The 20,878-nt window shown below is 48.6% G+C and overlaps 1 pseudogene; it reads left to right on the forward strand.

Annotated features, from left to right (window-relative positions):
• Nucleotides 1-19,367: 19,367 nt before the first annotated feature.
• Nucleotides 19,368-20,369, forward strand: LOC134947828 (cholinephosphotransferase 1-like; annotated as a pseudogene).
• Nucleotides 20,370-20,878: the final 509 nt, after the last annotated feature.

The raw sequence follows: 20,878 nt of genomic DNA on the forward strand, positions 1-20,878 counted from the left end.
TATTTACACAGGTGTAAGTCCGGAATTCACCTGTGCATGTCTTATTCCATCTGACTTACAATTTTCCATTATACCATTTTTTTGGAATTGGATGAGGAGAACTTTTAGTTTGTTTTTATATTGTATACTGCTATGTTATAAATAAACCTTTTTTGGAGAGAAGAAAATATGAGTCGATTTTAAAGAAACCGCTATATGTGGAAACATACCTGCTAAGAAGTGAGTGTGGTACGTTCAATTGAACGAAACATCTTCTCTGTGTTAATGGTTATAAGATGTATGAAAGATACCTTTATACACATAGTTACATCTTTATCTAAGTGAGTTTTGGTACGTCTCTCTACGTTGTGAATTGGTGGTGAGGAACTATCCTTAACTACTATCAAGAATTTTCTCTGACGTCCTAGTGGATGCTGGGAACTCCGTAAGGACCATGGGGAATAGCGGCTCCGCAGGAGACTGGGCACAAAAGTAAAGCTTTAGGACTACCTGGTGTGCACTGGCTCCTCCCCCTATGACCCCCCTCCAAGCCTCAGTTAGATTTTTGTGCCCGAACGAGAAGGGTGCACACTAGGGGCTCTCCTGAGCTGCTTAGTGAAAAGTTTAGTTTTAGGTTTTTTATTTTCAGTGAGACCTGCTGGCAACAGGCTCACTGCATCGAGGGACTAAGGGGAGAAGAAGCGAACTCACCTGCGTGCAGAGTGGATTGGGCTTCTTAGGCTACTGGACACCATTAGCTCCAGAGGGATCGAACACAGGCCCAGCCATGGAGTCCGGTCCCAGAGCCGCGCCGCCGGCCCCCTTACAGAGCCAGAAGCAAGAAGAGGTCTGGAAAATCGGCGGCAGAAGACATCCTGTCTTCACCAAGGTAGCGCACAGCACTGCAGCTGTGCGCCATTGCTCCTCAGCACACTTCACACTTCGGTCACTGAGGGTGCAGGGCGCTAGGGGGGGGCGCCCTGAGCAGCAATAAAAACACCTTGGCTGGCGAAAATACATCACATATAGCCCCCAGGGCTATATGGATGACTTTTAACCCCTGCCAGATTACACTGAAAAACGGGAGAAAAGGCCGCCGAGAAAGGGGCGGAGCCTATCTCCTCAGCACACTGGCGCCATTTTCCCTCACAGCTCCGTTGGAGGGAAGCTCCCTGGCTCTCCCCTGCAGTCACTACACTACAGAAAGGGTTAAAAAAGAGAGGGGGGCACTAATTAGGCGCAGTATAAACAATACAGCAGCTATAAGGGGAAAAACACTTATATAAGGTTATCCCTGTATATATATATATAGCGCTCTGGTGTGTGCTGGCAAACTCTCCCTCTGTCTCCCCAAAGGGCTAGTGGGGTCCTGTCCTCTATCAGAGCATTCCCTGTGTGTGTGCTGTGTGTCGGTACGTTTGTGTCGACATGTATGAGGAGGAAAATGATGTGGAGGCGGAGCAAATTGCCTGTAATAGGGATGTCACCCCCTAGGGGGTCGACACCTGAGTGGATAAACTGCTGGAAGGAATTACATACAGTGTCAGCTCTTTACAAAAGACAGTGATTGACATGAGACAGCCGGCTACTCAGCTTGTGCCTGTCCAGACGTCTCATAGGCCGTCAGGGGCTCTAAAGCGCCCGTTACCTCAGATGGCAAATACAGACGCCGACACGGATACTGACTCCAGTGTCGACGGGGAAGAGACAAATATGACTTCCAGTAGGGCCACATGTTACATGATTGAGGCAATGGAAAATGTTTTACACATTTCTGATAATACGAGTACCACCAATAGGGGTATTATGTTCAGTGAGGAAAAACTACCTGTAGTTTTCCTGAATCTGAGAAATTAAATGAGGTGTGTGATGAAGCGTGGGTTTCCCCCGATAAAAAACTGATAATTTCTAAAAAGTTATTGGCATATATCCTTTCCCGCCAGAGGTTAGGGTGCGTTGGGAAACACCCCCTAGGGGGGATAAAGCGCTCACACGCTTGTCAAAACAAGGGCTCTACCCTCTCCTGAGATGGCCGCCCTTAAGGATCCTGCTGATAGAAAGCAGGAGGGTATCCTAAAATGTATTTACACACATACTGGTGTTATACTGCGACCAGCAATCGCCTCAGCCTGGATGTGCAGTGCTGGGTTGGCGTGGTCGGATTCCCTGACTGAAAATATTGATACCCTAGATAGGGACAGTATATTATTGCCTGTAGAGCATTTAAAAGATGCATTTCTATATATGTGTGATGCACAGCGGGATATTTGCCGACTGGCATCAAGAGTAAGTGCGCTGTCCATTTCTGCCAGAAGAGGGTTATGGACACGACAGTGGTCAGGTGATGCGGATTCCAAATTGCATATGGAAGTATTGCCTTATAAAGGGGAGGAGTTATTTGGGGTCGGTCTTTCAGACCTGGTGGCCACGGCAACAGCTGGGAAATCCACGTTTTTACCCCAGGTCGCCTCTCAACATAAGAAGACGCCGTATTATCAGGCGCAGTCCTTTCGTTCCCATAAGGGCACGTGGGCAAAAGGTTCCTCATTTCTGCCCCGTGACAGAGAGGGAAACGGCTGCAGAAATCAGCCAGTTCCCAGGAACAGAAGCCCTCCCCCGCCTCTGCCAAGCCCTCAGCATGACGCTGGGGCTTTACAAGCAGACAGGGAGGCAGTGTTGGAAGCCATTCACAAGCTGTATTCCCAGCAGGTGATAATTAAGGTACCCCTCCTGCAACAGGGAAAGGGGTATTACTCCACACTGTTGTGGTACCGAAGCCGGACGGCTCGGTGAGACCGATTTTAAATCTAAAATCTTTGAACACTTACATACAGAGGTTCAAATTCAAGAGAAGGGGACTACATGGTGTCTCTGGACATCAAGGATGCTTACCTTCATGTCCAAATTTACCCTTCTCACCAAGGGTACCTCAGGTTTGTGGTACAGAACTGTCACTATCAGTTTCAGACGCTGCCGTTTGGATGGTCCACGGCACCCCGGGTCTTTACCAAGGTAATGGCCGAAATGATGATACTCCTTCGAAGGAAGGGAGTTTTAGTTATCCCTTACTTGGACGATCTCCTGATAAGGGTAAGATCCTGGGAACAGTTGGAGGTCGGTGTAGCACTATCTCAGGTAGTGTTGCGACAGCACGATTGGATTCTCAATATTCCAAAATCGCAGCTGGTTCCGACGACTCGTCTTCTGTTCCTAGGGATGATTCTGGACACAGTTCAGAAAAAGGTGTTTCTCCCGGAGGAGAGAGCCAGGGAGTTATCCGAGCTAGTCAGGAACCTCCTAAAACCGAGCAAAGTCTCAGTGCATCAATGCACAAGGGTTCTGGGAAAAATGGTAGCTTCCTACGAAGAAAAGCCATTCGGCAGATTCCACGCAAGAACTTTCCAGTGGGACCTGCTGGACAAATGGTCCGGGTCGCATCTTAAGATGCATCAGCGGATAACCCGGTCACCAAGGACAAGGGTGTCCCTCCTGTGGTGGTTGCAGAGTGCTCATCTTCTAGAGGGCCGCAGAGTCGGCATTCAGGACTGGGTCCTGGTGACCACAGATGCCAGCCTGCGAGGCTGGGGAGCAGTCACACAGGGAAGAAATTTCCAGGGCTTACGGTCAAGCCTGGAGACATCATTTCACATAAATATCCTGGAGCTAAGGGCCATTTACAATGCTCTCAGCTTAGCAAGACCTCTGCTTCAAGGTCAGCCGGTGTTGATCCAGTCGGACAACATCACGGCAGTCACCCATGTAAACAGACAGGGTGGCACAAGAAGCAGTCAATGGCAGAAGCTGCAAGGATTCTTCGCTGAGCGGAAAATCATGGGATAGCACTGTCAGCAGTATTCATTCCGGGAGTGGACAACTGGGAAGCAGACTTCCTCAGCAGGCACGGCCTCCACCCGGGAGAGTGGGGACTTCACCCAGAAGTCTTCCACATGATTGTAAACCATTGGGAAAAACCAAAAGGTGGACATGATGGCGTCCCGCCTAAACAAAAAATTGGACAGGTATTGCGCCAGGTCAAGGGAACCTCAGGCAATAGCTGTGGACGCTCTGCTAACACCGTGGGTGTACCAGTCAGTGTATATGTTCCCTCCTCTTCCTCTCATACCAAAAGTACTGAGAATTATAAGACGGAGGGGAATAAGAACTATACTCGTGGCTCCGGATTGGCCAAGAAGGACTTGGTACCCGGAACTTCAAGAGATGCTCACGGAGGACCCGTGGCCTCTACCTCTAAGAAGGGACCTGCTCCAGCAAGGACCCTGTCTATTCCAAGACTTACCGCGGCTGCGTTTAACGGCAGGGCGGTTGAATGCCGGATCCTGAAGGAAAAAGGCATTCCGGATGAAGTCATCCCTACCCTGATCAAGCCAGGAAGGATGTAACTGCAAAGCATTATCACCGCATTTGGCGAAAATATGTTGCGGGGTGCGAGGCCAGTAAGGCCCCGATGGAGGAATTTTCAACTAGGTCGATTCCTGCATTTCCTGTAAACAGGAGTGTCTATGTGCCTAAAATTGGGGTCCATTAAGGTTCAAATTTCGGCCCTGTCAATTTTCTTCCAGAAAGAACTAACGTCAGTTCCTGAAGTTCAGACGTTTTGTAAAAGGGGTACTGCATATACAGCCTCCTTTTGTGTCTCCAGTGGCACCTTGGGATCTCAATGTAGTTTTGGGGTTCCTAAAGTCACATTGTTTTGAACCACTTGAATCTGTGGAGTTAAAATATCTCACATGGAAAGTGGTCATGTTGTTGGCCCTGGCCTCGGCCAGGCGCGTGTCAGAATTGGGGGCTTTATCCTGTAAAGGCCCTTATCTGATCTTCAAGACAGGGCGGAATTGAGGACTCATCCTCAATTTCTCCCTAAGCTGTTTTCAGCGTTTCACGTGAACCAGCCTATTGTGGTACCTGCGGCTACTAGGGACTTGGAGGACTCCAAGTTGCTGGACGTAGTCAGGGCCCTGAAAATATATGTTTCCAGGATGGCTGGAGTCAGAAAATCTGACTCGCTGTTTATCCTGTATGCACCCAACAAGCGGGGTGCTCCTGCTTCTAAGCAGACTATTGCTCGTTGGATTTGTAGCACAATTCAGCTTGCACATTCTGTGGCAGGCCTGCCACAGCCAAAATCTGTAAAAGCCCAATCCACACGGAAAGTGGGCTCATCTTGGGCGACTGCCCGAGGGGTCTCGGCTTTACAACTTTGCCGAGCAGCTACTTGGTCAGGGGCAAACACGTTTGCTAAATTCTACAAATTTGATACCCTGGCTGAGGAGGACCTGGAGTTCTCTCATTCGGTGCTGCAGAGTCATCCGCACTCTCCCGCCCGTTTGGGAGCTTTGGTATAATCCCCATGGTCCTTACGGAGTTCCCAGCATCCACTAGGACGTCAGAGAAAATAAGAATTTACTTACCGATAATTCTATTTCTCATAGTCCGTAGTGGATGCTGGGCGCCCATCCCAAGTGCGGATTGTCTGCAATACTTGTACATAGTTATTGTTACAAAAATCGGGTTATTGTGGTTGTGAGCCATCTTTCCAGAGGCTCCTCTGTTATCATGCTGTTAACTGGATTCAGATCACAGGTTGTACGGTGTGATCGGTGTGGCTGGTATGAGTCTTACCCGGGATTCATAAATCCTTCCTTATTGTGTACGCTCGTCCAAGCACAGTATCCTAACTGAGGCTTGGATTGGGGTCATAGGGGGAGGAGCCAGTGCACACCAGGTAGTCCTAAAGCTTTACTTTTGTGCCCAGTCTCCTGCGGAGCCGCTATTCCCCATGGTCCTTACGGAGTTCCCAGCATCCACTACGGACTATGAGAAATAGAATTATCGGTAAGTAAATTCTTATTATCCACACAATAGGGCTCCTTTTCCTGGAGAATTCACAGGGCATTTTTTAATTCAGCAAAAACGATACTATACATTTTCTCTGACGTCCTAGTGGATGCTGGGGACTCCGTAAGGACCATGGGGAATAGACGGCTCCGCAGGAGACTGGGCACATCTAAGAAAGATTTAGGACTATCTGGTGTGCACTGGCTCCTCCCCCTGTGACCCTCCTCCAAGCCTCAGTTAGATTTCTGTGCCCGGCTGAGCTGGATGCACACTAGGGGCTCTCCTGAGCTCCTAGAAGAAAGTATAGTTTAGGTTTTTTATTTTCAGTGAGACCTGCTGGCAACAGGCTCACTGCAACGAGGGACTAAGGGGAGAAGAAGCGAACCTACCTAAGTGGTGGTAGCTTGGGCTTCTTAGGCTACTGGACACCATTAGCTCCAGAGGGATCGAACACAGGACCCGACCTCGTCGTCCGTTCCCGGAGCCGCGCCGCCGTCCCCCTTACAGAGCCAGAAACAAGAAGGTGGTCCGGAAAATCGGCGGCTGAAGACTTCTGTCTTCTCCAAGGTAGCGCACAGCACAGCAGCTGTGCGCCATTGCTCCTCATGCACACCACACACTGCGGTCACTGATGGGTGCAGGGCGCTGGGGGGGGGGGGCGCCCTGAGCAGCAATAATAACACCTTGGCTGGCAAAACTAACACCATATATAGCCCCAGAGGCTATATAGGTGTATATTAACCCCTGCCAGAAACGATAAAATGGCGGGAGAAAGCCCGCCGAAAAAGGGGCGGAGCCAACTCCCTCAGCACACTGGCGCCATTATTTCCTCACAGCTTCGCTGGAAGGAAGCTCCCTGGCTCTCCCCTGCAGTCCTGCACTACAGAAAGGGTAAAAAAGAGAGGGGGGCACAATTTAGGCGCAGTATATATATATTATAGGCAGCTATAGGGGAAAACACTCTGTATAGTGATATCCCTGTGTTATATAGCGCCCTGGTGTGTGCTGGCATACTCTCCCTCTGTCTCCCCAAAGGGCTTTGTGGGGTCCTGTCCTCTGTAAGAGCATTCCCTGTGTGTCTGCTGTGTGTCGGTACTGCTGTGTCGACATGTATGATGAGGATAATGATGTGGAGGCGGAGCAAATGCCTTTGAATGTGATGTCACCCCCTGCGGGGTCGACACCAGTGTGGATGGACTTATGGAAGGAATTACGTGACAGTGTCAGCTCCTTACATAAAAGGTTTGACGACATAGGACAGCCGGCTACTCAGCTTGTGCCTGTCCAAGCGTCTCAAATGTCATCAGGGGCTATAAAACACCCGCTACCTCAGATGACAGATACAGATGTCGACACGGATACCGACTCCAGTGTCGACGATGATGAGACGAGTGTACCCTCCAATAGATCCACCCGTTATATGATTGAGGCTATGAAAAATGTTTTACACATTTCTGATGATACCCCAGGTATCACAAAAAAGGGTATTATGTTTGGTGAGAAAAAACTACCAGTAGTTTTTCCTGCATCTGACGAATTAAATGAGGTGTGTGAGGAAGCGTGGACTTCCCCAGATAAGAAATTGATCATTTCTAAACGGTTAATGGCTGCGTACCCTTTCCCGCCAGAGGATAGGTCACGCGGGGAAACACCCCCTAGGGTAGATAAAGCATTGACACGCTTATCAAAGAAGGTGGCACTACCGTCTCCGGATACGGCCGCCCTAAAAGAACCTGCTGATAGAAAGCTGGAAAGTACCCTAAAAGCTATATACACACACACTGGCATTATATTGAGACCCGCTATTGCATCAGCTTGGATGTGCAGTGCTGCTGCTGCGTGGTCAGACTCCCTGTCGGAAAACATTGATACCATGGATAGGGACAATATTTTGCTAACGATTGACCATATAAAAGACGCGGTCTTATACATGCGTGATGCACAGAGGGATATTTGCCGGCTGGCATCAAAAATAAGCGCTATGTCCATTGCCGCCAGACGGGGGTTATGGACTAGGCAATGGTCAGGTGATGCCGACTCCAAGCGGCACATGGAAGTTTTACCCTATAAAGGGGTGGAACTTTTTGGGGAAGGTCTTTCAGACCTCGTTTCCACAGCTACTGCTGGGAAATCGACTTTTTTGCCACAGGCTACCCCACAGCAAAAGAAAGCACCGTATTATCAGGTACAGTCCTTTCGGCCCCAGAAAAATAAGCGGGCTAGAGGCTCATCCTTTCTGCCGAGGGGCAGAGGAAGGGGGAAAAAGCTGCAGCACACAGCTAGTTCCCAGGAGCAGAAGTCCTCCCCTGCGTCCGGTAAGTCCACAGCATGACGCTGGGGCTGCTCAGGCGGAATCGGGAACGGTGGGGGCACGTCTCAGGTTTTTCAGCGCACAGTGGGCTCTCTCACAAGTGGATCCCTGGGTCCTTCAAGTAGTATCTCAGGGGTACAGGCTGGAATTCGAGACGTCTCCCCCCCCCCCGCCGTTTCCTAAAATCTGCCTTGCCGGCAACTCCCTCTGCCAGGGAGGCAGTGTTGGTGGCTATTCAAAAACTGTATTCACAGAAAGTGATCGTCAAGGTACCCCTCCTTCAGCAAGGAAAGGGTTACTACTCCACAATGTTTGTGGTACCGAAACCGGACGGTTCGGTGAGACCCATCTTAAATTTAAAAACCTTGAACACTTATATCAAAAGGTTCAAGTTCAAGATGTAATCGCTCAGGGCGGTTATTGCGAGCCTGGACGAGGGGGATTACATGGTATCCCTGGACATCAAGGATGCGTACCTGCATGTCCCCATTTACCCTCCGCACCAGGAGTACCTCAGATTTGTGGTACAGGACTGTCACTATCAGTTCCAGACGCTGCCGTTCGGGTTATCCACGGCACCGAGGGTCTTTACCAAGGTCATGGCCGAAATGATGATACTCCTTCGCAAGAAGGGAGTTTTAATTATCCCGTACTTGGACGATCTCCTGATAAAGGCGAGGTCCAAAGAACAGTTGATAGTGGGGGTGGCACTTTCTCAGGAAGTGCTACAACAGCACGGCTGGATTCTAAACATTCCAAAGTCACAGCTGGTCCCGACGACACGTCTTCTGTTCCTGGGAATGAATCTGGACACAGACCAGAAAAGAGTGTTTCTTCCACTGGAAAAAGCCGAGGAATTGTCATCTCTGGTCAGAGACATCCTAAAACCAGGAAAAGTGTCGGTACATCAATGCACACGAGTCCTGGGAAAAATGGTAGCTTCGTACGAAGCAATTCCATTCGGAAGGTTCCACGCAAGGACGTTCCAGTGGGACCTGTTGGACAAATGGTCCGGGTCCCATCTCCAGATGCAACAGCTGATAACCCTATCGGCCAGAACCAGGGTGTCGCTGCTGTGGTGGCTGCAGAGGGCTCATCTACTAGAGGGCCGCAGATTCGGAATACAGGACTGGGTCCTGGTGACCACGGATGCCAGCCTTCGGGGCTGGGGGGCAGTCACAAAGGGAAGAAATTTCCAAGGACTGTGGTCAAATCAGGAGATTTCTCTTCACATAAATATCCTGGAGCTAAGGGCCATTTACAATGCCCTAAGCCAGGCAAGACCCCTGCTTCAAAACCAGCCGGTACTGATCCAGTCAGACAACATCACGGCGGTCGCCCATGTAAACAGACAGGGCGGCACGAGAAGCAGGATGGCGATGGCAGAAGCCATAAGGATTCTCAGATGGGCAGAGAACCATGTGTTAGCACTGACGGCAGTGTTCATTCCGGGAGTGGACAACTGGGAAGCAGACTTCCTCAGCAGGCACGACCTCCACCCGGGAGAATGGGGACTTCATCCAGAAGTCTTCCAAATGCTGGTCAACCGGTGGGAAAAACCACAGGTAGACATGATGGCGTCCCGCCTCAACAAGAAGTTGAAAAGATATTGCGCCCGGTCAAGAGACCCTCAGGCGATAGCGGTGGATGCTCTAGTGACACCATGGGTGTACCAGTCGGTTTATGTGTTTCCTCCTCTACCACTCATACCCAAGGTACTGAGAATAATAAGAAGGCGAGGAGTGAAAACCATACTCGTGGTTCCGGATTGGCCAAGAAGAGCTTGGTACCCGGAACTTCAAGAGATGCTTACAGAGGACCCTTGGCCTCTGCCGCTCAGACAAGACCTGCTGCAGCAGGGACCCTGTCTGTTCCAAGACTTACCGCGGCTGCGTTTGACGGCATGGCGGTTGAACACCGGATCCTGAAGGAAAAGGGTATTCCGGAGGAAGTCATCCCTACCCTGATCAAAGCCAGGAAGGATGTCACCGCAAGACATTATCACCGCATTTGGCGAAAATATGTTGCTTGGTGTGAGGCCATGAAGGCCCCGACGGAGGAATTTCAACTGGGTCGATTCCTGCACTTCCTGCAAGCAGGGGTGACGTTGGGCCTCAAATTGGGGTCCATAAAGGTCCAGATTTCGGCTCTGTCGATTTTCTTCCAAAAAGAACTGGCTTCACTACCCGAAGTTCAGACTTTTGTCAAAGGAGTACTGCATATTCAGCCTCCTTTTGTGCCCCCAGTGGCACCTTGGGATCTCAATGTGGTTTTGGCATTCCTGAAATCACATTGGTTCGAACCACTTAAGACTGTGGATTTAAAATATCTCACGTGGAAAGTGGTCATGCTGTTGGCCTTGGCGTCGGCCAGGCGGGTTTCAGAATTGGCGGCTTTGTCTTGTAAAAGCCCTTATCTGATTTTCCATATGGATAGGGCAGAATTGAGGACTCGTCCTCAGTTTCTCCCAAAGGTGGTCTCAGCTTTTCACTTGAACCAACCTATTGTGGTGCCTGCGGCTACTAGGGACTTGGAGGATTCCAAGTTGCTGGACGTAGTCAGGGCCCTAAAAATTTATATTTCCAGGACGGCTGGAGTCAGAAAGACTGACTCGCTGTTTATCCTGTATGCACCCGCTAAGCTGGGTGCTCCTGCTTCTAAGCAGTCTATTGCGCGCTGGATTTGTAGCACTATTCAGCTGGCGCATTCTGCGGTAGGCTTACCGCAGCCTAAATCTGTAAAAGCCCATTCCACACGGAAGGTGGGCTCATCTTGGGCGGCTGCCCGAGGGGTCTCGGCTTTACAACTTTGCCGAGCAGCTACTTGGTCGGGGGCAAACACGTTTGCAAAATTCTACAAATTTGATACCCTGGCTGAGGAGGACCTGGAATTCTCTCATTCGGTGCTGCAAAGTCATCCGCACTCTCCCGCCGTTTGGGAGCTTTGGTATAATCCCCATGGTCCTTACGGAGTCCCCAGCATCCACTAGGACGTCAGAGAAAATAAGAATTTACTCACCGGTAATTCTATTTCTCGTAGTCCGTAGTGGATGCTGGGCGCCCATCCCAAGTGCGGATTGTCTGGAATACCTGTACATAGTTATTGTTACAAAAATCGGGTTTTGTTGTGAGCCATCTCTTCAGAGGCTCCATTTGTTATCATACTGTTAACCGGGGTTCCTATCACGTGTTATATGGTGTGATTGGTGTGGCTGGTATGAGTCTTACCCGGGATTCAAAAATCCTTCCTTATTGTGTCAGCTCTTCCGGGCACAGTTCCTAACTGAGGCTTGGAGGAGGGTCATAGGGGGAGGAGCCAGTGCACACCAGATAGTCCTAAATCTTTCTTAGATGTGCCCAGTCTCCTGCGGAGCCGTCTATTCCCCATGGTCCTTACGGAGTCCCCAGCATCCACTACGGACTACGTGAAATAGAATTACCGGTGAGTAAATTCTTATTTTTTGTTTTATTTCTGTTTCCTTTTTTATGTGCAACATTTGGAAGTTCCTGGAACAGCTTAAGGATAATTGACGATTGACATGGGACTCAGAAGTATCCACGTGATGTATACTCATGTTCTATTTCATTTCTAATTTTTCTTTCTGATTCAAGTGTTCTCTAGTTGTTAGTAGCGCCTTTGATCTATCCTCATCAGGTATTGCAATTGTCTGCGGCAGTATGGTCCGATACTGCTCCCTCGGGGCCTCCTTTGGTACATTCTTACAAACATGCTCTTGCCCAAATTATGCAGGATGACACAGATACCGATTCTGACACAGCAGACGGTGATAGGGATGTGTCGAGGGGGACAGCATCACTTGCTAAGGGGGTGCAGTTGATGATTGAGGCCATGTGGGATGTGTTACACATTTCTGACACACCTGAGCAGGTTGAGGAGGCCTTTTTCACGGACAGTAAGAAAGCCCCTCTCACCTTCCTGGCATCTAAGGAATTAAATGCGATATTTGAAAAAGCCTGGGAAAACCCGGAGAAAAAATTCCATATCCCTAAACGGGTCCTGGTTGCTTTTCCCTTCCTGGAAGATGATAGGAAAAAATGGGAGTCTCCACCTATAGTTGACGTCTCTGTCTCCAGGCTGTCAAAACAGGTGGTCTTACCAGTCCCAGGATCTACCGCGTTGAAGGACCCGGCAGATTGCAAAGTGGATGCTATGCTCAAATCCATATACACGGCATCAGGGGCTAAACTGCGGCCTACTATTGCCTGTGCATGGATTTCTAAAGCTATAGCCAAGTGGTCAATCACTCTACAGGAGGACTTGACTACGATTGATAAAGGTGACGTTGATTTGTCTTTAAGTAACATACAGGATTCTGCAGGGTTCCTGGTAGAATCCATGAAGGATCTGAGTTCCATGGCTGTGGGGATCTCCTCCATGTCCATTTCGGCTCGCAGGGGTCTCTAGCTGGGCCAATGGTCTGCGGACGCGGAATCCAGGATATACAGGTCAGGCTCTGTTTGGGGAGGCACTGGATGCGTGGATTGCCACGGCTACCGCGGGTAAGTCTCCTTTTCTCCCCTCAGCTGCACCGGCTACGAAGAAGCCTTTTACTCCCACGACGTCACAGTCCTTTCAGCCCGTGAGGCCTAGAAAGAACAAGCTGTTAGGTTCCTGGTGCTCAGAACAAGGGAGATGTTGCGTAGTGAGTCCAGAGCACCAGAACGTGACGCTGAAATAAGGTGTGGTGTGGAAATAGCCCCTAGCACCCTACCTCCATTGTTTCACCCGTGTGGTCAGTTCACGCCTGAGTGACTATGGTTTCTTGGGCCCACGGCAGCCGCGTTTGAAGGGCGGATTAGGTCTGCCCAACTCCGATGCCCCCAGGTCTTAGAGTGAGACAAGGCGTGAACCGAGACAGGATAATAACAAGGGGACCTCTAACTAAAGCAAACAGAAGGCTAGGGGCTACTAACAACCCTAAAACTAAATATATGTGCGGCACGCCGCCAAAGGAAAAGAACAACAAAGGAAATGCTGTCCACACGCCGACACAATACTGTTGTGTACCAGCGGTGACCGCATAAGCAGAACCTTCTGCAAAACACCAGTAACAAATATAACCAAAGAATACTGCGGCCTAGGCCGACGGACGCGGCAAAGCCGCTACTCACGGAACTGGTACAAATACTGGCAAACGGACAGGAACCCCCAATGTAGCCGACACAGACTCTCAGAACCGGAGGACAGGCAGAATCCCAAATGACAGACCGGTGGACACCAAGAAGCCAGATACTCGACCAGGCACAGACAAAGCCACAGGACTTCTGGACAGGAACGCTTCACGGCAGGACACGGGATCAGACACTGGAACCGACACAGGAACCGACACTGGAAGCAGCTAGACAGACACTGCTAGACAGGAGCTCAGGAACTGGCAGGGACTAGCTCAGAACTCAAGAACTCTTGAACTTTCACCAGCGTCTGTGTATTGCACTGAGCCAGAATATAACAGAGAGTCCTAATTAATTATGTCGTGCAGCTGCCCTGTTGCATGACTCCAAACTGACAAGATGCAATTAGCAGACAGGTGAGGCCAACCACATGGAAACAGGCTGCAATTACACAGACTAACCACCGACAGCAAACAATAATCTTCTAAACCAGAGCAAAGGGAAATCCTAGCCTGCAAGAGAACTATAAACATAAAATACGGAAAACAGGAATGAACCACTACCTGTGGTTCATAACAGTACCCTCTCCTTAAGGGTGAGCTCCGAACACCCCATGACACCCACGGGGAACAGAAACAGAAGTATAACATAAAATACATAACCAAAATGCAAAACAGGAATGAGCCACAGCCGTGGCTCATAACACAAGCCTTCTCACACATTCTTTAGAGGTGGTCGTGCCAAAGCCAAAAAGCCTGCTCCCGCAGGTTCCCGGGACCAGAAGCCTGCTTCTGGTGCCTCAAAGTCCTCAGCATGACTGACCGCACAGCCTGGAGGTAGGTCAGGTGGGAGCTAGACTCCAGCATTTCAGCCACGTCTGGGTGTCGTCTGGCCTAGACCCTTGGATACAAGATATAGTGTCCAGGGGTTACAGGCTGGAGTTTCAAACTCTCCCACCTCACCGTTTCTTCAAATCAGGCTTGCCAGCTTTGCCGGCAGACAGAGCGATTCTTCTGGATGCTATCCGAAAATTGGTAGTGTCCGAGGTCATTGTTCCAGTCCCGCCTCATCAGTTGAACAAAGGTTACTATTCAAACCTTTTTGTGGTACCGAAGCCAGATGGTTCGGTAAGGCCAATTCTGAACTTGAAATCTTTGAACCCTTATCTCAGGGACTTCAAATTCAAGATGGAGTCTCTGAGAGCAGTTATCTCAGGACTGACGGGAGTGATCGTGATCGTCTAACAGTGCAAACCTGAGATAGGCCTGATGCGGTGACCAAATGGAATGTGCAGGTACGCATCCTTAAAGTCCAGGGACACCAGGAACGCCCCTGGACATCAAGGATGCGTACCTCCACATTCCCATTTGGTCGCCACATCAGGCCTATCTCAGGTTTGCACTGTTGGACGATCACTATCAGTTTCAGGCACTGCCGTTCGGTCTCTCCACGGCACCGAGGGTCTTCACCAAGGTGATGGCAGAGATGATGGTTCTCCGCAAGCAGGGGGTGAACATAATTCTGTATCTGGATGATCTGCTGATCAAGGCATTGTCCAGAGAGAAGTTGTTAAGATCCATTGCTCTCAAGACGCATCTGCTCAAGGAGCACGGTTGGATCCTGAACCTTCCAAAGTCTCATCTGGAGCCGACAAGGAGGCTGTCTTTCCTGGGGATGATCCTCGACACGGAGGTGCAGAGGGTGTTTCTACTCGTGGAGAAAGCATTGGTGATTCAAACAATGGTCCGGTATGTCTTCAAGCCTACCCGGGTATCGGTTCATCAGTGCATCCGCCTTCTGGGGAAGATGGTTGCCTTCTACGAGGCTCTGCAGTACGGAAGGTCTCATGCTCGATCCTTTGAGCTGGATCTCTTGGACCAGTGGTCGGGATCTCACCTACATATGCACCAGAGGATACATCTGTCACTGAAAGCCAGGATTTTGCTCCTCTGGTGGCTACAACTACCACACCTTCTGGAGGGCCGAAGGTTCGGAATTCCGGACTGGGTCCTTCTAACCACAGATGCAAGTCTAAGAGGTTGGGGAGCAGTCGCTCAGGGGGAATCCTTCCAAGGAAGGTGGTCAAGTCAAGAATCCCTTCTCCCGATAAACATCCTGGAGCTAAGAGCTGTATACAATGGCCATCTTCAAGCAGCACACCTTCTGTAGGATTGGGCTGTTCAGGTGCAGTCGGACAACGTGACCACGGTGGCCTACATAAAATGACAAGGCAGAACGAAGAGCAGTGCTGCGATGTCAGAGGTGACAAGAATCCTCCTCTGCGCAGAAAGGCATGTGGTGGCGATGTCCGTAATCATCATTCCGGGAGTAGACAACTGGGAAGCGGACTTCCTCAGCAGACACAATCTCCATCCAGGAGAGTGGGGCCTCCACCCGAAGGTGTTCGAGGAGGTAACCGGTTGGTGTGGGGTTCCTCACATAGACATGATGGCCTCCCGCCTCAACAAGAAGCTGAGGAGGTACTGTTCCAGGTCGAGAGACCCACAGGCAGTGGCGGTGGACGCACTAGTAGCACAGTGGGTGTTCACATCAGTGTACGTGTTCCCTCCACTTCCTCTAATTCCAAAAGTTCTACAAATTATAAAAAGAACATAGGTTCTGGCAATCCTCATTGATTCTGCTCGACGCGTGTTGGAATTGGGGGCTTTGTCCTGTAAAAGTCTCTATCTGGTCTTCCATGAAGATATGGCGGAACTCAGGACTCGTCCGCAGTTCCTTCCTAAGGTTGTGTCAGCTTTTCATATCAACCAACCTATTGTCGTGCCAGTGGCTACTGACTCCTTAATTGCTTCAAAGGCCTTGGATGTTATGAGGGTTTTAAAGATTTATGTGAAGAGGACGGCTCGTCATAGAAAATCTGACTCTTTGTTTGTCCTCTATGATCCCAAGAAAATTGGGTGTCCTGCTTCTAAGCAGTCGATTTCACGCTGGATCAGGTTCACCATCCAGCATGCATATTCTACGGCAGGATTGCCATGTCCAGAATCTGTTAAGGCCCACTCTACTCGTAAGGTGGGCTCTTCCTGGGCTGCTGCCCGGGGTGTCTCGGCTATACAGCTTTGCCGAGCAGCTACTTGGTCTGGGTCGAACACGTTTGCCTTGTTTTACAAGTTTGATACTTTGGCCTCTGATGACCTCAAGTTTGGTCAAGCAGTTTTGCAGGAGCCTCCATGCTCTCCCTCCCGTTCTGGGAGCTTTGGTACATCCCCATGGTACTAATATGGACGCCAGCTTCCTCTAGGACATAAGAGAAAATAGGATTTTAATTACCTACTGGTAAATCCTTTTCTCGTAGTCCGTAGAGGATGCTGGGCGCCCGCCCAGCGCTTCGTTTTCCTGCAGTGGTTATTTATTTCAGTACTACCTGGTTCCTAGGTAAGTTCTGCGTTCTTTACTTTTTCAGTACTGTTTCAGCTGTTGCTGAGTTTTCCGGCATGTTGGCCGGATTTGCCTTGTGTGAGCTGTATGAATCTCGCCACTATCTGTGTATTTCCTTCTCTCGAAGTATGTCGTCTCCTCGGGCACAGTTTCTAGACTGAGTCTGGTAGGAGGGGCATAGAGGGAGGAGCCAGCCCTCACTGTTAAACTCTTATAGTGCCAATGACTCCTGGTGGACCCGTCTATAACCCATTGTACTAATATGAACCCCAGAATCCTCTACAGACTACGAAAAAAGGATTTACGGGTAGGTAATTAAAATCCTATTTTCCAGATGTCCCAAACAATCTGAAAGGGGATTCAGTAGAGAAAGTGACTTCACCCCAGTCCTCAGAAATCCAATCCCTGTACCTTTTGCAGAATATCAGTCTGTCCCTGATGGTTTTCCCAGAGAGAAGTGGCTTCTTTGCTGCCCTTCTTGACACGAGGCCATCTTCCAAAAGTCTTTGCCTCACTGTGCATGCAGATGCACTTACATCTGCCTGTTGCCATTCCTGAGCAAGTTCTGCTGAATCAAATTAAGGAGACGTCCTCGTGTTTATTGGATTTTCTTGGGCGCTCTAAAGGCTTCTTCACAACTATTGAACCTCTCTCCATGAAGTTCTTGATGATCTGATAAATGGTTGATTTAGATGAAATCTTACTAGCAGCAATATCCTTGCCTGTGAAGCCCTTTTGTGCAAAGCAATGATGACTGCACGTGTTTCCTTGCAGGTAACCATGGTTAACAGAGGAAAAACAATGATTTCAAATGCCACCATACTTCCAGTCTGTATTTCTAACTCAATCAACATGACAGCGTTATCTCCAGCCTTGTCCTAGTCAACACTCTCACCTGTGTTAATGAGAGAATTTGTCACGGTCTCCAGCCACGACTTAAACCCTGTACTCCGTCCTTTACCTTCCTGACCGCTTCACTGTTTCAGCTGCTGTTTGCGGCTCTCCAGAAGTTGCAGGACAGCGTCTTCCACAGCGCCTCCTGCATCTGAGTCGCCGGCTGAGCACGATCCTCTGTATCTGGAACAGCTGCAACCTTCAGACGGGAACCTCTTGCAGTTACAGACACCATCTTCTTCCTGCTTCTTCTATGCTGATTCCGGACACTTCCTCTCCAGCAGTGATCACCTGACTCCAGCCTCCAATCACTGACCTCCTCAGGGTATAAAGCCCACAGGACTTTGTTGTTCAAATAGCCAGAACTTTGAGTCATTCCTCTGGACTAGTACTCTTAGTGCATGTGCTCCTGCTTGCTCCTGGCTCTCCAGCTCAGTGCATTACATCGGTTCCACCCGGTTCTGCTGCTCCAGTTTCAGCCCGGATTATAACTCTGGTTCTACACCTGCCGGTTCCAGCCCAGATCATCCTGCCGGTTCCAGTCCGGTTCCCATCCGGTTACAGCCTAGTCACCTGCCGGTTCCAGCGCGGCCACCATCCAGTTCCAGTCCAGTCCCCATCCGGTCCCAGTCCAGGCACCATCCGGTTCCAGTACAGGCGCCATCCGTTTTCAGTCCGGCCATTCGGTTCCAGTCCAGGCACCATCTGGTTCCAGTCCAATCCCCATATGGTTCCAGGATGGTCACCATCCGGTTCCAGCTCAGTCCCCTGTCGGTTCCAGTCCGGTCTTCTCATCTCAGCATTATTCCTATGAGGAGGAACAACCTGCAACCTCCCTGTTTCCTCCCAAACAACTTCAAACCTACACCAGTTCCTGAAGCCTCATTGAATACAGCATCAAGTTCAGCTAGGTCTGTGACAGAATTACTGACATGATGTCAGCTGGTCCTTTTGTGACTGGGCTGAAATGCAATGGAAATGTTGTTTTTTGGGATTAAGTTCATTGTCATGGAAAAGAGGGAGTTTGCAATTAATTTCAATTCATCTGATCACTCTTCATGACATTCTGGAGTACATGTAAATTGTCATCATAAAAACTGAGGCAGCAGACTTTGTGAAAATTAGTATTTGTGTCATTCTCAAAACTTTTCACCATGGCTGTACAATTTAATGTGGTGAATCATTCTTGAAAATTCAAAGTTACACAATTTTCTAGAGGATCCAATATATAGGTGTGCCCAAGAATAACAATGTTAAAAATAACTTGGCTTCCTCCATTATGTAAGTCTGACATTATGTCTAAAGAGCTTTCTAATTGTATCTACATACAGTACATTGCTCATAAGAATATATACATTGTCAATGTATCTATATCAGTACTGGCAAGTAAGCAATCATCAACAAATTTGTATACTGGATTAAAGTATGGAATAGATTATGTAAATATAGGAAATATTCCTGTGAATCGCATTACGTTTCTGCCATACATTCACAAATAATTAAATTAGGTTGCCTATTTAAAATTACCCCCCCCCCCCCACACACACACACACACACACACACACACCCTCCTAATCATCATCCTATCATACTGTATTATGTGTGGTATATCAACCATATGAGTAGCTTGTTTGGACCATTGCAGTATAATTAGGTCAGGTTTATATTATTGACCTTTCTTTTGCATTCATTTATAAAGATGCATTTGTAAACAATGGGTGTGGTATAGGTCAACCCCATATGGTTGACATTGACAAAAGGTCAACATAGGAAAGGTTGACACTGGGACTATCATCATGGTGGGATTGGTGCTGAATGTAGTTGCCACCCTCATCCTTGTCCACTACTGACCCACGGCCACTCCAGCTTGGGCATTCATGCTCTGTGCCTTAGGTCTGTTTGTCTACCAGTCACTGGATGATATTGAAGAAAAGCAGGCACGAAGGACAAACAGTAGCTGCCCAGTTGGAGAACTATTTGACCACGGATGTGACTCTATATCTATAATGTTTGTTGCAGTGGGAATTGTGTGGTGAGACTTGGAACCATGCCCAGTTGGATGTTCTACTGCCGCTTTGTCAGCATGTCCATGTTCTTCTATGCTCAGTGGCAGACATATGTGTCTGGTACACTGAAGTTTGGAGTGATTGACGTAACAGAACTTCAGCTATCTGTAACCAGGGTCTTTTTGCTGTCTGCATTTTGTGGAACAACTTTTTGGGACTATGAGATTCCTATGACTGGACTACCACTTAAAGTCTTTCCTCTTATTGGGATCATGTTGGGAACAATTTATTCCAGCAGCAACTATTTTAGAGTAATTCTCAGCGGTGGAGTAGGCAAGAATGGATCTACTGTAGCCGAAACCAGTGTTCTTTCTCCTGGCCTTTATATTGGACTGGTTCTTACACTGGGAATAAGGATTTACATTAGTCAGCAAGTCAGCAACAACTTATTCTACAAACATCTGGCTCTTTACACATTAACATTTGGGTTTGTTAGTGCCAAAATTACTATCAAGCTTGTGTTGGCTACTTTAGTAGCCTTATTGATTAGAACATTGTTCTATGGTTAGCTCTCGTTATTTCATTATTTGATTTGCTGAGATCCTGCATAGGTGTTTGCCTGCAAATAGCAACACATCTGCGAATATCGGTCTTAGATTCCCTTCTGTCCCAGCTACTGAGCAGGTACAAGTTATTCCTTCAGTGACCCATCAGAATAACATTGACTGAAGAGACTTTCGAACACTTGCCATCTCTTGCTGTTGCTGGCAGAAGAAAAAGCATGAAATCAGTTACACTATTTTTATATTTAGATCATATTTCATAATAAAGCTTATAGAGACAGAAAGGTCGACACTGGGAAAGATTGACATGGACAAAAGGTTGACAGGGTCAAAAGGTCGACATGACAATGACCAACTCAAAAATGGTCAACACGTGGGGTATATTTACTAAGGTCCCGATTTTGACCGAGATGCCGTTTTTTCATCAAAGTGTCATCTCGGTAATTTACTAAGCAAAAATCACGGCAGTGATGAGGGCATTCGTAATATTTTGGAAGTCCTAGGAAAAAATCACGAATCAATACACCATCGGTCAAATACGCCTGCAATTTGCTAGAAATCGGGAATTTACTAAAAAGTGCAAAACACAAACACTGCCGACAATAGCCAAACACTGCCGTGATAAAATACAAATCGTGAAAAAGTGCTAAAAAAAAACAGACCTGCTTTTTTATCCCGTGTTTGTATAGGCATGCACGGATCCATGAGATCCGTGCATGTTTTTCAGTGGGAAGGGGG

The sequence above is a fragment of the Pseudophryne corroboree genome, chromosome 8 (assembly GCF_028390025.1).
Source record: "Pseudophryne corroboree isolate aPseCor3 chromosome 8, aPseCor3.hap2, whole genome shotgun sequence".
Classification (NCBI taxonomy): Eukaryota; Metazoa; Chordata; class Amphibia; order Anura; family Myobatrachidae; genus Pseudophryne; species Pseudophryne corroboree.